Source organism: Anarhichas minor, unplaced genomic scaffold (genome assembly GCF_050575085.1).
Source record: "Anarhichas minor isolate MPS153535 unplaced genomic scaffold, ASM5057508v1 ptg000028l, whole genome shotgun sequence".
In the NCBI taxonomy this organism is placed as follows: Eukaryota; Metazoa; Chordata; class Actinopteri; order Perciformes; family Anarhichadidae; genus Anarhichas; species Anarhichas minor.
The window spans coordinates 16,580,547-16,593,555 of record NW_027466474.1 but is presented as its reverse complement, the minus strand read 5'-3'; the positions used below and the strand labels follow the sequence as shown (position 1 = coordinate 16,593,555).

General features: G+C 46.5%; 30 non-coding genes across 30 annotated transcripts; all 30 read left to right on the top strand.

Moving 5' to 3' along the window:
- The first annotated feature begins 200 nt into the window (after positions 1–200).
- trnag-gcc (transfer RNA glycine (anticodon GCC)) lies at positions 201–271 on the top strand. The gene has a single exon. It is a non-coding gene; the product is annotated as a tRNA-Gly (tRNA).
- Positions 272–903: 632 nt separating this feature from the next.
- On the top strand, positions 904–974 carry trnag-gcc (transfer RNA glycine (anticodon GCC)). Its single transcript has one exon. It is a non-coding gene; the product is annotated as a tRNA-Gly (tRNA).
- Positions 975–1,206: 232 nt separating this feature from the next.
- Positions 1,207–1,277, top strand: trnag-gcc (transfer RNA glycine (anticodon GCC)). Its single transcript has one exon. It is a non-coding gene; the product is annotated as a tRNA-Gly (tRNA).
- A 221-nt stretch (positions 1,278–1,498) lies between these two features.
- trnag-gcc (transfer RNA glycine (anticodon GCC)) lies at positions 1,499–1,569 on the top strand. Its single transcript has one exon. It is a non-coding gene; the product is annotated as a tRNA-Gly (tRNA).
- A 230-nt stretch (positions 1,570–1,799) lies between these two features.
- trnag-gcc (transfer RNA glycine (anticodon GCC)) lies at positions 1,800–1,870 on the top strand. The gene has a single exon. It is a non-coding gene; the product is annotated as a tRNA-Gly (tRNA).
- Positions 1,871–2,553: 683 nt separating this feature from the next.
- On the top strand, positions 2,554–2,624 carry trnag-ccc (transfer RNA glycine (anticodon CCC)). The gene has a single exon. It is a non-coding gene; the product is annotated as a tRNA-Gly (tRNA).
- A 221-nt stretch (positions 2,625–2,845) lies between these two features.
- trnag-gcc (transfer RNA glycine (anticodon GCC)) lies at positions 2,846–2,916 on the top strand. The gene has a single exon. It is a non-coding gene; the product is annotated as a tRNA-Gly (tRNA).
- Positions 2,917–3,148: 232 nt separating this feature from the next.
- On the top strand, positions 3,149–3,219 carry trnag-gcc (transfer RNA glycine (anticodon GCC)). The gene has a single exon. It is a non-coding gene; the product is annotated as a tRNA-Gly (tRNA).
- A 513-nt stretch (positions 3,220–3,732) lies between these two features.
- On the top strand, positions 3,733–3,803 carry trnag-gcc (transfer RNA glycine (anticodon GCC)). The gene has a single exon. It is a non-coding gene; the product is annotated as a tRNA-Gly (tRNA).
- A 530-nt stretch (positions 3,804–4,333) lies between these two features.
- Positions 4,334–4,404, top strand: trnag-ccc (transfer RNA glycine (anticodon CCC)). Its single transcript has one exon. It is a non-coding gene; the product is annotated as a tRNA-Gly (tRNA).
- Positions 4,405–5,027: 623 nt separating this feature from the next.
- Positions 5,028–5,098, top strand: trnag-gcc (transfer RNA glycine (anticodon GCC)). Its single transcript has one exon. It is a non-coding gene; the product is annotated as a tRNA-Gly (tRNA).
- Positions 5,099–5,330: 232 nt separating this feature from the next.
- trnag-gcc (transfer RNA glycine (anticodon GCC)) lies at positions 5,331–5,401 on the top strand. The gene has a single exon. It is a non-coding gene; the product is annotated as a tRNA-Gly (tRNA).
- Positions 5,402–5,622: 221 nt separating this feature from the next.
- On the top strand, positions 5,623–5,693 carry trnag-gcc (transfer RNA glycine (anticodon GCC)). Its single transcript has one exon. It is a non-coding gene; the product is annotated as a tRNA-Gly (tRNA).
- Positions 5,694–5,923: 230 nt separating this feature from the next.
- Positions 5,924–5,994, top strand: trnag-gcc (transfer RNA glycine (anticodon GCC)). Its single transcript has one exon. It is a non-coding gene; the product is annotated as a tRNA-Gly (tRNA).
- Positions 5,995–6,677: 683 nt separating this feature from the next.
- trnag-ccc (transfer RNA glycine (anticodon CCC)) lies at positions 6,678–6,748 on the top strand. Its single transcript has one exon. It is a non-coding gene; the product is annotated as a tRNA-Gly (tRNA).
- Positions 6,749–6,969: 221 nt separating this feature from the next.
- On the top strand, positions 6,970–7,040 carry trnag-gcc (transfer RNA glycine (anticodon GCC)). The gene has a single exon. It is a non-coding gene; the product is annotated as a tRNA-Gly (tRNA).
- A 232-nt stretch (positions 7,041–7,272) lies between these two features.
- trnag-gcc (transfer RNA glycine (anticodon GCC)) lies at positions 7,273–7,343 on the top strand. The gene has a single exon. It is a non-coding gene; the product is annotated as a tRNA-Gly (tRNA).
- Positions 7,344–7,856: 513 nt separating this feature from the next.
- On the top strand, positions 7,857–7,927 carry trnag-ccc (transfer RNA glycine (anticodon CCC)). The gene has a single exon. It is a non-coding gene; the product is annotated as a tRNA-Gly (tRNA).
- Positions 7,928–8,148: 221 nt separating this feature from the next.
- trnag-gcc (transfer RNA glycine (anticodon GCC)) lies at positions 8,149–8,219 on the top strand. Its single transcript has one exon. It is a non-coding gene; the product is annotated as a tRNA-Gly (tRNA).
- A 230-nt stretch (positions 8,220–8,449) lies between these two features.
- On the top strand, positions 8,450–8,520 carry trnag-ccc (transfer RNA glycine (anticodon CCC)). The gene has a single exon. It is a non-coding gene; the product is annotated as a tRNA-Gly (tRNA).
- A 211-nt stretch (positions 8,521–8,731) lies between these two features.
- trnag-ccc (transfer RNA glycine (anticodon CCC)) lies at positions 8,732–8,802 on the top strand. Its single transcript has one exon. It is a non-coding gene; the product is annotated as a tRNA-Gly (tRNA).
- A 513-nt stretch (positions 8,803–9,315) lies between these two features.
- trnag-gcc (transfer RNA glycine (anticodon GCC)) lies at positions 9,316–9,386 on the top strand. The gene has a single exon. It is a non-coding gene; the product is annotated as a tRNA-Gly (tRNA).
- Positions 9,387–9,777: 391 nt separating this feature from the next.
- trnag-gcc (transfer RNA glycine (anticodon GCC)) lies at positions 9,778–9,848 on the top strand. The gene has a single exon. It is a non-coding gene; the product is annotated as a tRNA-Gly (tRNA).
- A 221-nt stretch (positions 9,849–10,069) lies between these two features.
- Positions 10,070–10,140, top strand: trnag-gcc (transfer RNA glycine (anticodon GCC)). Its single transcript has one exon. It is a non-coding gene; the product is annotated as a tRNA-Gly (tRNA).
- A 211-nt stretch (positions 10,141–10,351) lies between these two features.
- Positions 10,352–10,422, top strand: trnag-gcc (transfer RNA glycine (anticodon GCC)). Its single transcript has one exon. It is a non-coding gene; the product is annotated as a tRNA-Gly (tRNA).
- A 229-nt stretch (positions 10,423–10,651) lies between these two features.
- Positions 10,652–10,722, top strand: trnag-gcc (transfer RNA glycine (anticodon GCC)). The gene has a single exon. It is a non-coding gene; the product is annotated as a tRNA-Gly (tRNA).
- A 221-nt stretch (positions 10,723–10,943) lies between these two features.
- trnag-ccc (transfer RNA glycine (anticodon CCC)) lies at positions 10,944–11,014 on the top strand. Its single transcript has one exon. It is a non-coding gene; the product is annotated as a tRNA-Gly (tRNA).
- A 513-nt stretch (positions 11,015–11,527) lies between these two features.
- trnag-gcc (transfer RNA glycine (anticodon GCC)) lies at positions 11,528–11,598 on the top strand. The gene has a single exon. It is a non-coding gene; the product is annotated as a tRNA-Gly (tRNA).
- A 531-nt stretch (positions 11,599–12,129) lies between these two features.
- Positions 12,130–12,200, top strand: trnag-gcc (transfer RNA glycine (anticodon GCC)). Its single transcript has one exon. It is a non-coding gene; the product is annotated as a tRNA-Gly (tRNA).
- A 522-nt stretch (positions 12,201–12,722) lies between these two features.
- On the top strand, positions 12,723–12,793 carry trnag-gcc (transfer RNA glycine (anticodon GCC)). The gene has a single exon. It is a non-coding gene; the product is annotated as a tRNA-Gly (tRNA).
- Positions 12,794–13,009: the final 216 nt, after the last annotated feature.

The window sequence follows — 13,009 nt, the reverse complement described above, 5'->3', positions numbered from 1 at the left end:
GGGTTCTACGGGAATCATTTACACTGGGATCCAAGGGTGTACCAGCAAAAACGCTAATAGTTTGAGGTAAGTGCTGGATTCTCGACATTTGAAAACATTGGTTGTATTCTTGATATGCCGGCCACGCAAAACTATCAAACAAATATTTCTGGTGGTCGAGAATGTCAGTTCTCGCCTTCTCTCTGGTTGGTGTTACATCAGCATTGGTGGTTCAATGGTAGAATTCTCGCCTGCCACGCGGGAGATCCGGGTCCGATTCCCGGCCAATGCATCAGGGTTTTACTGTGGTTACGATACATGTAAGGGTTCTACGGGAATCATTTACACTGGGATCCAAGGGTGTACCAGCAAAAACGCTAATAGTTTGAGGTAAGTGCTGGATTCTCGACATTTGAAAACATTGGTTGTATTGTTGACATGCCGGCCATGCAAAGCTACCAAACAAATATTTCTGGTGGTCGAGAACACCAGTTGGTGTTGCATCAGCATTGGTGGTTCAATGGTAGAATTCTTGCCTGCCACGCGGGAGATCCGGGTCCTATTCCCGGCCAATGCATCAGGGTTTTACTGTGGTTACGATACATGTAAGGGTTCTACGGGAATCATTTACACTGGTATCCAAGGGTGTACCAGCAAAACAGCTAATGGTTTGAGGTAAGTGCTGGATTTTAAAACGGTGGTTTTAAAATCACCTTACGATATTTGTACATGTAAGGGTTCTACGAGAATCATTTACACTGGGATCCAAGGGTGTATCAGCAAAACCGCTAATGGTTTGAGGTAAGTGCTGGATTTGAAAACAGTGGTTGTCGTCTTGACATGCCGGCCACGCAAAACTATCAAACAAATATTTCTGGTGGTCGAGAATGTCAGTTCTCGCCTTCTCTGGTTGGTGTTACATCAGCATTGGTGGTTCAATGGTAGAATTCTCGCCTGCCATGCGGGAGATCTGGGTCCGATTCCCGGCCAATGCATCAGGGTTTTACTGTCTTTACGATACATGTAAGGGTTCTACGGGAATCATTTACACTGGGATCCAAGGGTGTACCAGCAAAAACGCTAATAGTTTGAGGTAAGTGCTGGATTCTCGACATTTGAAAACATAGGTAGTAGTCTTGATATGCCGGCCACGCAAAACTATCAAACAAATATTTCTGGTGGTCGAGAATGTCAGTTCTCGCCTTCTCTCTGGTTGGTGTTACATCAGCATTGGTGGTTCAATGGTAGAATTCTCGCCTGCCACGCGGGAGATCCGGGTCCGATTCCCGGCCAATGCATCAGGGTTTTACTGTGGTTACGATACATGTAAGGGTTCTACGAGAATCATTTACACTGGGATCCAAGGGTGTATCAGCAAAACCGCTAATGGTTTGAGGTAAGTGCTGGATTTGAAAACAGTGGTTGTCGTCTTGACATGCCGGCCACGCAAAACTATCAAACAAATATTTCTGGTGGTCGAGAATGTCAGTTCTCGCCTTCTCTGGTTGGTGTTACATCAGCATTGGTGGTTCAATGGTAGAATTCTCGCCTGCCATGCGGGAGATCCGGGTCCGATTCCCGGCCAATGCATCAGGGTTTTACTGTCTTTACGATACATGTAAGGGTTCTACGGGAGTCATTTACACTGGGATCCAAGGGTGAACCAGCAAAAATGGTAATGGTTTGAGGTAAGTGCTGGATTCTCGACATTTGAAAACATTGGTTGTATTGTTGACATGCCGGCCACGCAAAGCTATCAAACAAATATTTCTGGTGGTCGAGAATGTCAGTTCTCGCGTTCTGTCTTTGGTGTTGCATCAGCATTGGTGGTTCAATGGTAGAATTCTCGCCTGCCACGCGGGAGATCCGGGTCCGATTCCCGGCTAATGCATCAGTGTTTTACTGTGGTTACGATACATGTAAGGGTTCTAAGGGAATCATTTACACTGGGATCCAAGGGTGTACCAGCAAAAACGCTAATGGTTTGAGGTAAGTGCTGAATTCTCGACATTTGAAAACATTGGTTGTATTCTTGACATGCCGGCCACGCAAAACTATCAAACAAATATTTCTAGTGGTCGAGAATGTCAGTTCTCACCTTCTCTGGTTGGTGTTACCAGCAAAAAAGGGTGTACCAGCAAAAATGCTAATGGTTTGAGGTAAGTGCTGGATTTGAAAACAGTGGTTGTCGTCTTGACATGCCGGCCACGTAAAACTATCAAACAAATATTTCTGGTGGTCGAGAATGTCAGTTCTCGCCTTCTCTCATTGGTGTTGCATCAGCATTGGTGGTTCAATGGTAGAATTCTCGTCTGCCATGCGGGAGATCCGGGTCCGATTCCAGGCCAATGCATCAGGGTTTTACTGTGGTTACGATACATGTAAGGGTTCTACGAGAATCAGTTACACTGGGATCCAAGGGTGTACCAGCAAAACTGCTAATGGTTTGAGGTAAGTGCTGGATTTGAATACAGTGGTTGTCGTCTTGACATGCCGGCCACGCAAAACTATCAAACAAATATTTATGGTGGTCGAGAATGTCAGTTCTCACCTTCTTTGGTTGGTGTTAAATCAGCATTGGTGGTTCAATGGTAGAGTTCTTGCCTCCCACGCGGGAGATCCGGGTCCGATTCCCGGCCAATGCATCAGGGTTTTACTGTCTTTACGATACATGTAAGGGTTCTACGGGAGTCATTTACACTGGGATCCAAGGGTGTATCAGCAAAACCGCAAATGGTTTGAGGTAAGTGCTGGATTTGAAAACAGTGGTTGTCGTCTTGACATGCCGGCCATGCAAAACTATCAAACAAATGTTTCTGGTGGTCGAGAATGTCAGTTCTCGCCTTCTCTGGTTGGTGTTACATCAGCATTGGTGGTTCAATGGTAGAATTCTCGCCTGCCACGCGGGAGATCCGGGTCCGATTTCCGGCCAATGCATCAGGGTTTTACTGTGGTTACGATACATGTAAGGGTTCTACGGGAATCATTTACACTGGGATCCAAGGCTGTACCAGCAAAAACGCTAATAGTTTGAGGTAAGTGCTGGATTCTCGACATTTGAAAACATAGGTAGTAGTCTTGATATGCCGGCCACGCAAAACTATCAAATAAATATTTCTGGTGGTCGAGAATGTCAGTTCTCGCCTTCTCTCTGGTTGGTGTTACATCAGCATTGGTGGTTCAATGGTAGAATTCTCGCCTGCCACGCGGGAGATCCGGGTCCGATTCCCGGCCAATGCATCAGGGTTTTACTGTGGTTACGATACATGTAAGGGTTCTACGAGAATCATTTACACTGGGATCCAAGGGTGTACCAGCAAAACCGCTAATGGTTTGAGGTAAGTGCTGGATTTGAAAACAGTGGTTGTCGTCTTGACATGCCGGCCACGCAAAACTATCAAACAAATATTTCTGGTGGTCGAGAATGTCAGTTCTCGCCTTCTCTCGTTGGTGTTGCATCAGCATTGGTGGTTCAATGGTAGAATTCTCGTCTGCCATGCGGGAGATCCGGGTCCGATTCCAGGCCAATGCATCAGGGTTTTACTGTGGTTACGATACATGTAAGGGTTCTACGAGAATCAGTTACACTGGGATCCAAGGGTGTACCAGCAAAACCGCTAATGGTTTGAGGTAAGTGCTGGATTTTAAAACAGTGGTTGTCGTCTTGACATGCTGGCCACGCAAAACTATCAAACAAATATTTCTGGTGGTCGAGAATGTCAGTTCTCGCCTTCTCTGGTTGGTGTTACATCAGCATTGGTGGTTCAATGGTAGAATTCTCGCCTGCCACGCGGGAGATCCGGGTCCGATTCCCGGCCAATGCATCAGGGTTTTACTGTCTTTACGATACATGTTAGGGTTCTACGGGAGTCATTTACACTGGGATCCAAGGGTGAACCAGCAAAAATGGTAATGGTTTGAGGTAAGTGCTGGATTCTCGACATTTGAAAACATTGGTTGTGTTGTTGACATGCCGGCCACGCAAAGCTATCAAACAAATATTTCTGGTGGTCGAGAATGTCAGTTCTCGCGTTCTCTCTTTGGTGTTGCATCAGCATTGGTGGTTCAATGGTAGAATTCTCGCCTGACACGCGGGAGATCCGGTCCGATTCCCAGCCAATGCGTCAGGGTTTTACTGTGGTTACGATACATGTAAGGGTTCTACGGGAATCATTTACACTGGGATCCAAGGGTGTACCAGCAAAAACGCTAATAGTTTGAGGTAAGTGCTGGATTCTCGACATTTGAAAACATAGGTAGTAGTCTTGATATGCCGGCCACGCAAAACTATCAAACAAATATTTCTGGTGGTCGAGAATGTCAGTTCTCGCGTTCTCTCTTTGGTGTTGCATCAGCATTGGTGGTTCAATGGTAGAGTTCTTGCCTCCCACGCGGGAGATCCGGGTCCGATTCCCGGCCAATGCATCAGGGTTTTACTGTCTTTACGATACATGTAAGGGTTCTACGGGAGTCATTTACACTGGGATCCAAGGGTGTATCAGCAAAACCGCAAATGGTTTGAGGTAAGTGCTGGATTTGAAAACAGTGGTTGTCGTCTTGACATGCCGGCCACGCAAAACTATCAAACAAATATTTCTGGTGGTCGAGAACACCAGTTGGTGTTGCATCAGCATTGGTGGTTCAATGGTAGAATTCTTGCCTGCCACGATGGAGATCCGGGTCCTATTCCCGGCCAATGCATCAGGGTTTTACTGTGGTTACGATACATGTAAGGGTTCTACGGGAATCATTTACACTGGGATCCAAGGGTGTACCAGCAAAACAGCTAATGGTTTGAGGTAAGTGCTGGATTTTAAAACGGTGGTTTTAAAATCACCTTACGATATTTGTACATGTAAGGGTTCTACGAGAATCATTTACACTGGGATCCAAGGGTGTATCAGCAAAACCGCTAATGGTTTGAGGTAAGTGCTGGATTTGAAAACAGTGGTTGTCGTCTTGACATGCCGGCCACGCAAAACTATCAAACAAATATTTCTGGTGGTCGAGAATGTCAGTTCTCGCCTTCTCTGGTTGGTGTTACATCAGCATTGGTGGTTCAATGGTAGAATTCTCGCCTGCCATGCGGGAGATCCGGGTCCGATTCCCGGCCAATGCATCAGGGTTTTACTGTCTTTACGATACATGTAAGGGTTCTACGGGAATCATTTACACTGGGATCCAAGGGTGTACCAGCAAAAACGCTAATAGTTTGAGGTAAGTGCTGGATTCTCGACGTTTGAAAACATAGGTAGTAGTCTTGATATGCCGGCCACGCAAAACTATCAAACAAATATTTCTGGTGGTCGAGAATGTCAGTTCTCGCCTTCTCTCTGGTTGGTGTTACATCAGCATTGGTGGTTCAATGGTAGAATTCTCGCCTGCCACGCGGGAGATCCGGGTCCGATTCCCGGCCAATGCATCAGGGTTTTACTGTGGTTACGATACATGTAAGGGTTCTACGAGAATCATTTACACTGGGATCCAAGGGTGTATCAGCAAAACCGCTAATGGTTTGAGGTAAGTGCTGGATTTGAAAACAGTGGTTGTCGTCTTGACATGCCGGCCACGCAAAACTATCAAACAAATATTTCTGGTGGTCGAGAATGTCAGTTCTCGCCTTCTCTGGTTGGTGTTACATCAGCATTGGTGGTTCAATGGTAGAATTCTCGCCTGCCATGCGGGAGATCCGGGTCCGATTCCCGGCCAATGCATCAGGGTTTTACTGTCTTTACGATACATGTAAGGGTTCTACGGGAGTCATTTACACTGGGATCCAAGGGTGAACCAGCAAAAATGGTAATGGTTTGAGGTAAGTGCTGGATTCTCGACATTTGAAAACATTGGTTGTATTGTTGACATGCCGGCCACGCAAAGCTATCAAACAAATATTTCTGGTGGTCGAGAATGTCAGTTCTCGCGTTCTGTCTTTGGTGTTGCATCAGCATTGGTGGTTCAATGGTAGAATTCTCGCCTGCCACGCGGGAGATCCGGGTCCGATTCCCGGCTAATGCATCAGTGTTTTACTGTGGTTACGATACATGTAAGGGTTCTAAGGGAATCATTTACACTGGGATCCAAGGGTGTACCAGCAAAAACGCTAATGGTTTGAGGTAAGTGCTGAATTCTCGACATTTGAAAACATTGGTTGTATTCTTGACATGCCGGCCACGCAAAACTATCAAACAAATATTTCTAGTGGTCGAGAATGTCAGTTCTCACCTTCTCTGGTTGGTGTTACCAGCAAAAAAGGGTGTACCAGCAAAAATGCTAATGGTTTGAGGTAAGTGCTGGATTTGAAAACAGTGGTTGTCGTCTTGACATGCCGGCCACGCAAAACTATCAAACAAATATTTCTGGTGGTCGAGAATGTCAGTTCTCGCCTTCTCTCGTTGGTGTTGCATCAGCATTGGTGGTTCAATGGTAGAATTCTCGTCTGCCATGCAGGAGATCCGGGTCCGATTCCAGGCCAATGCATCAGGGTTTTACTGTGGTTACGATACATGTAAGGGTTCTACGAGAATCAGTTACACTGGGATCCAAGGGTGTACCAGCAAAACCGCTAATGGTTTGAGGTAAGTGCTGGATTTGAATACAGTGGTTGTCGTCTTGACATGCCGGCCACGCAAAACTATCAAACAAATATTTATGGTGGTCAAGAATGTCAGTTCTCACCTTCTTTGGTTGGTGTTAAATCAGCATTGGTGGTTCAATGGTAGAGTTCTTGCCTCCCACGCGGGAGATCCGGGTCCGATTCCCGGCCAATGCATCAGGGTTTTACTGTCTTTACGATACATGTAAGGGTTCTACGGGAGTCATTTACACTGGGATCCAAGGGTGTATCAGCAAAACCGCAAATGGTTTGAGGTAAGTGCTGGATTTGAAAACAGTGGTTGTCGTCTTGACATGCCGGCCATGCAAAACTATCAAACAAATGTTTCTGGTGGTCGAGAATGTCAGTTCTCGCCTTCTCTGGTTGGTGTTACATCAGCATTGGTGGTTCAATGGTAGAATTCTCGCCTGCCACGCGGGAGATCCGGGTCCGATTTCCGGCCAATGCATCAGGGTTTTACTGTGGTTACGATACATGTAAGGGTTCTACGGGAATCATTTACACTGGGATCCAAGGGTGTACCAGCAAAAACGCTAATAGTTTGAGGTAAGTGCTGGATTCTCGACATTTGAAAACATAGGTAGTAGTCTTGATATGCCGGCCACGCAAAACTATCAAACAAATATTTCTGGTGGTCGAGAATGTCAGTTCTCGCCTTCTCTCTGGTTGGTGTTACATCAGCATTGGTGGTTCAATGGTAGAATTCTCGCCTGCCACGCGGGAGATCCGGGTCCGATTCCCGGCCAATGCATCAGGGTTTTACTGTGGTTACGATACATGTAAGGGTTCTACGAGAATCATTTACACTGGGATCCAAGGGTGTACCAGCAAAACCGCTAATGGTTTGAGGTAAGTGCTGGATTTGAAAACAGTGGTTGTCGTCTTGACATGCCGGCCACGCAAAACTATCAAACAAATATTTCTGGTGGTCGAGAATGTCAGTTCTCGCCTTCTCTCGTTGGTGTTGCATCAGCATTGGTGGTTCAATGGTAGAATTCTCGTCTGCCATGCGGGAGATCCGGGTCCGATTCCAGGCCAATGCATCAGGGTTTTACTGTGGTTACGATACATGTAAGGGTTCTACGAGAATCAGTTACACTGGGATCCAAGGGTGTACCAGCAAAACCGCTAATGGTTTGAGGTAAGTGCTGGATTTGAATACAGTGGTTGTCGTCTTGACATGCCGGCCACGCAAAACTATCAAACAAATATTTATGGTGGTCGAGAATGTCAGTTCTCACCTTCTTTGGTTGGTGTTAAATCAGCATTGGTGGTTCAATGGTAGAGTTCTTGCCTCCCACGCGGGAGATCCGGGTCCGATTCCCGGCCAATGCATCAGGGTTTTACTGTCTTTACGATACATGTAAGGGTTCTACGGGAGTCATTTACACTGGGATCCAAGGGTGTATCAGCAAAACCGCAAATGGTTTGAGGTAAGTGCTGGATTTGAAAACAGTGGTTGTCGTCTTGACATGCCGGCCATGCAAAACTATCAAACAAATATTTCTGGTGGTCGAGAATGTCAGTTCTCGCCTTCTCTGGTTGGTGTTACATCAGCATTGGTGGTTCAATGGTAGAATTCTCGCCTGCCACGCGGGAGATCCGGGTCCGATTCCCGGCCAATGCATCAGGGTTTTACTGTCTTTACGATACATGTAAGGGTTCTACGGGAGTCATTTACACTGGGATCCAAGGGTGAACCAGCAAAAATGGTAATGGTTTGAGGTAAGTGCTGGATTCTCGACATTTGAAAACATTGGTTGTATTGTTGACATGCCGGCCACGCAAAGCTATCAAACAAATATTTCTGGTGGTCGAGAATGTCAGTTCTCGCCTTCTCTCGTTGGTGTTGCATCAGCATTGGTGGTTCAATGGTAGAATTCTCGCCTCCCACGCGTGAGATCTGGGTCCGATTCCCGGCCAATGCAGCAGGGTTTTACTGTGGTTACGATACATGTAAGGGTTCTACGGGAATCATTTACACTGGGATACCAGCAAAACCGCTAATGGTTTGAGGTAAGTGCTGGATTTGAAAACAGTGGTTGTCGTCTTGACATGCCGGCCACGCAAAACTATCAAACAAATATATCTGGTGGTCGAGAATGTCAGTTCTCACCTTCTTTGGTTGGTGTTAAATCAGCATTGGTGGTTCAATGGTAGAGTTCTTGCCTCCCACGCGGGAGATCCGGGTCCGATTCCCGGCCAATGCAGCAGGGATTTACTGTGGTTACGATAGATGTAATGGTTCTACGGGAATCATAAACACTGGGATGCAACGGTGTACCAGGAAAAATGCTAATGGTTTGAGGTAAGTGCTGTGTTTTAAAACAGTGGTTGTCGTCTTGAAATGCCGGCCAAGCAAAACTATCAAACAAATATTTCTGGTGGTTGAGAATGTCAGTTCTCGCCTTCTCTCGTTGGTGTTGCATCAGCATTGGTGGTTCAATGGTAGAATTTTCACCTCCCACGCGTGAGATCTGGGTCCGATTCCCGGCCAATGCAGCAGGGTTTTACTGTGGTTACGATACATGTAAGGGTTCTACGGGAATCATTTACACTGGGATCCAAGGGTGTACCAGCAAAACCGCTAATGGTTTGAGGTAAGTGCTGGATTTGAAAACAGTGGTTGTCGTCTTGACATGCCAGCCACGCAAAACTATCAAACAAATATTTCTGGTGGTCGAGAATGTCAGTTCTCGCCTTCTCTCGTTGGTGTTGCATCAGCATTGGTGGTTCAATGGTAGAATTCTCGCCTGCCACGCGGGAGATCCGGGTCCGATTCCTGGCCAATGCATCAGGGTTTTACTGTGGTTACGATACATGTAAGGGTTCTACAGGAGTCATTTACACTGGGATCCAACGGTGAACCAGCAAAAATGGTAATGGTTTTAGGTAAGTGCTGGATTCTCGACATTTGAAAACATTGGTTGTATTGTTGACATGCCGGCCACGCAAAACTATCAAACAAATATTTCTAGTGGTCGAGAATGTCAGTTCTCACCTTCTCTGGTTGGTGTTACCAGCAAAAAAGGGTGTACCAGCAAAAATGCTAATGGTTTGAGGTAAGTGCTGGATTTGAAAACAGTGGTTGTCGTCTTGACATGCCGGCCACGTAAAACTATCAAACAAATATTTCTGGTGGTCGAGAATGTCAGTTCTCGCCTTCTCTCGTTGGTGTTGCATCAGCATTGGTGGTTCAATGTTAGAATTCTCGCCTGCCACGCGGGAGATCCGGGTCCGATTCCCGGCCAATGCATCAGGGTTTTACTGTGGTTACGATACATGTAAGGGTTCTACGGGAATCATTTACACTGGGATCCAAGGGTGTACCAGCAAAACCGCTAATGGTTTGAGGTAAGTGCTGGATTTGAAAACAGTGGTTGTCATCTTGACATGCCAGCCACGCAAAACTAGCAAACAAATATTTCTGGTGGTCGAGAATGTCAGTTCTCGCCTTCTCTCGTTGGTGTTGCATCAGCATTGGTGGTTCAATGGTAGAATTCTCGCCTGCCACGCGGGAGATCCGGGTTCGATTCCTGGCCAATGCATCAGGGTTTTACTGTGGTTACGATACATGTAAGGGTTCTACGGGAATCATTTACACTGGGATACCAGCAAAACCGCAAATGGTTTGAGGTAAGTGCTGGATTTGAAAACAGTGGTTGTCGTCTTGACATGCCGGCCACGCAAAACTATCAAACTAATATTTCTGGTGGTCGAGAATGTCAGTTCTCGCCTTCTCTGGTTGGTGTTACATCAGCATTGGTGGTTCAATGGTAGAATTCTCACCTGCCACGCGGGAGATCCGGGTCCGATTCCCGGCCAATGCATCAGGGTTGTACTGTGGTTACGATACATGTAAGGGTTCTACGGAATCATTTACACTGGGATCCAAGGGTGAACCAGCAAAAACGGTAATGGTTTGAGGTAAGTGCTGGATTCTCGACATTTGAAAACATTGGTTGTATTGTTGACATGTCGGCCACGCAAAGCTATCAAACAAATATTTCTGGTGGTCGAGAATGTCAGTTCTCGCCTTCTCTCTTTGGTGTTGCATCAGCATTGGTGGTTCAATGGTAGAATTCTCGCCTGCCACGCTGGAGATCCGGGTCCGATTCCCGGCCAATGCATCAGGGTTTTACTGTGGTTACGATACATGTAAGGGTTCTACGGGAATCATTTACACTGGGATCCAAGGGTGTACCAGCAAAAATGCTAATGGTTTGAGGTAAGTGCTGGATTTGAAAACAGTGGTTGTCGTCTTGACATGCCGGCCACGCAAAACTATCAAACAAATATTTCTGGTGGTCGAGAATGTCAGTTCTCGCCTTCTCTCGTTGGTGTTGCATCAGCATTGGTGGTTCAATGGTAGAATTCTCGCCTCCCACGCGTGAGATCCGGGTCCGATTCCCGGCCAATGCAGCAGGGTTTTACTGTGGTTACGATACATGTAAGGGTTCTACGGGAATCATTTACACTGGGATCCAAGGGTGTACCAGCAAAACCGCTAATGGTTTGAGGTAAGTGCTGGATTTGAAAACAGTGGTTGTCGTCTTGACATGCCGGCCACGCAAAACTATCAAACAAATATTTCTGGTGGTCGAGAATGTCAGTTCTCGCCTTCTCTCGTTGGTGTTGCATCAGCATTGGTGGTTCAATGGTAGAATTCTCGCCTGCCACGCGGGAGATCCGGGTAAGATTCCAGGCCAATGCATCAGGGTTTTACTGTGGTTACGATACATGTAAGGGTTCTACGAGAATCAGTTACACTGGGATCCAAGGGTGTACCAGCAAAACCGCTAATGGTTTGAGGTAAGTGCTGGATTTGAATACAGTGGTTGTCGTCTTGACATGCCGGCCACGCAAAACTATCAAACAAATATTTCTGGTGGTCGAGAATGTCAGTTCTCGCCTTCTCTGGTTGGTGTTACATCAGCATTGGTGGTTCAATGGTAGAATTCTCGCCTGCCACGCAGGAGATCCGGGTCCGATTCCCGGCTAATGCATCAGGGTTTTACTGTGGTTACGATACATGTAAGGGTTCTACGGGAATCATTTACACTGGGATCCAAGGGTGTACCAGCAAAAACGCTAATAGTTTGAGGTAAGTGCTGGATTCTCGACATTTGAAAACATTGGTTGTATTGTTGACATGCCGGCCACGCAAAGCTAACAAACAAATATTTCTGGTGGTCGAGAATGTCAGTTCTCGCCTTCTCTCTTTGGTGTTGCATCAGCATTGGTGGTTCAATGGTAGAATTCTTGCCTGCCACGCGGGAGATCCGTATCCGATTCCCGGCCAATGCATCAGGGTTTTACTGTCTTTACGATACATGTAAGGGTTCTACGGGAGTCATTTACACTGGGATCCAAGGGTGAACCAGCAAAAATGGTAATGGTTTGAGGTAAGTGCTGGATTCTCGACATTTGAAAACATTGGTTGTATTGTTGACATGCCGGCCACGCAAAGCTAACAAACAAATATTTCTGGTGGTCGAGAATGTCAGTTCTCGCCTTCTCTCTTTGGTGTTGCATCAGCATTGGTGGTTCAATGGTAGAATTCTCGCCTGCCACGCGGGAGATCCGGGTCCGATTCCCGGCCAATGCATCAGGGTTTTACTGTGGTTACGATACATGTAAGGGTTCTACGGGAATCATTTACACTGGGATCCAAGGGTGTACCAGCAAAACAGCTAATGGTTTGAGGTAAGTGCTGGATTTGAATATAGTGGTTGTCGTCTTGACATGCCGGCCACGCAAAACTATCAAACAAATATTTCTGGTGGTCGAGAATGTCAGTTCTCGCCTTCTCTGGTTGGTGTTACATCAGCATTGGTGGTTCAATGGTAGAATTCTCGCCTGCCACGCGGGAGATCGGGGTCCGATTCCCGGCTAATGCATCAGGGTTTTACTGTGGTTACGATACATGTAAGGGTTCTACGGGAATCATTTACACTGGGATCCAAGGGTGTACCAGCAAAAACGCTAATAGTTTGAGGTAAGTGCTGGATTCTCGACATTTGAAAACATTGGTTGTATTGTTGACATGCCGGCCACGCAAAGCTAACAAACAAATATTTCTGGTGGTCGAGAATGTCAGTTCTCGCCTTCTCTCTTTGGTGTTGCATCAGCATTGGTGGTTCAATGGTAGAATTCTTGCCTGCCACGCGGGAGATCCGGGTCAGATTCCCGGCCAATGCATCAGGGTTTTACTGTGGTTACGATACATGTAAGGGTTCTACGGGAATCATTTACACTGGGATCCAAGGGTGTACCAGCAAAACCGCTAATGGTTTGAGGTAAGTGCTGGATTTGAAAACAGTGGTTGTCGTCTTGACATGCCGGCCACGCAAAACTATCAAACAAATATTTCTGGTGGTCGAGAATGTCAGTTCTCGCCTTCTCTGGTTGGTGTTA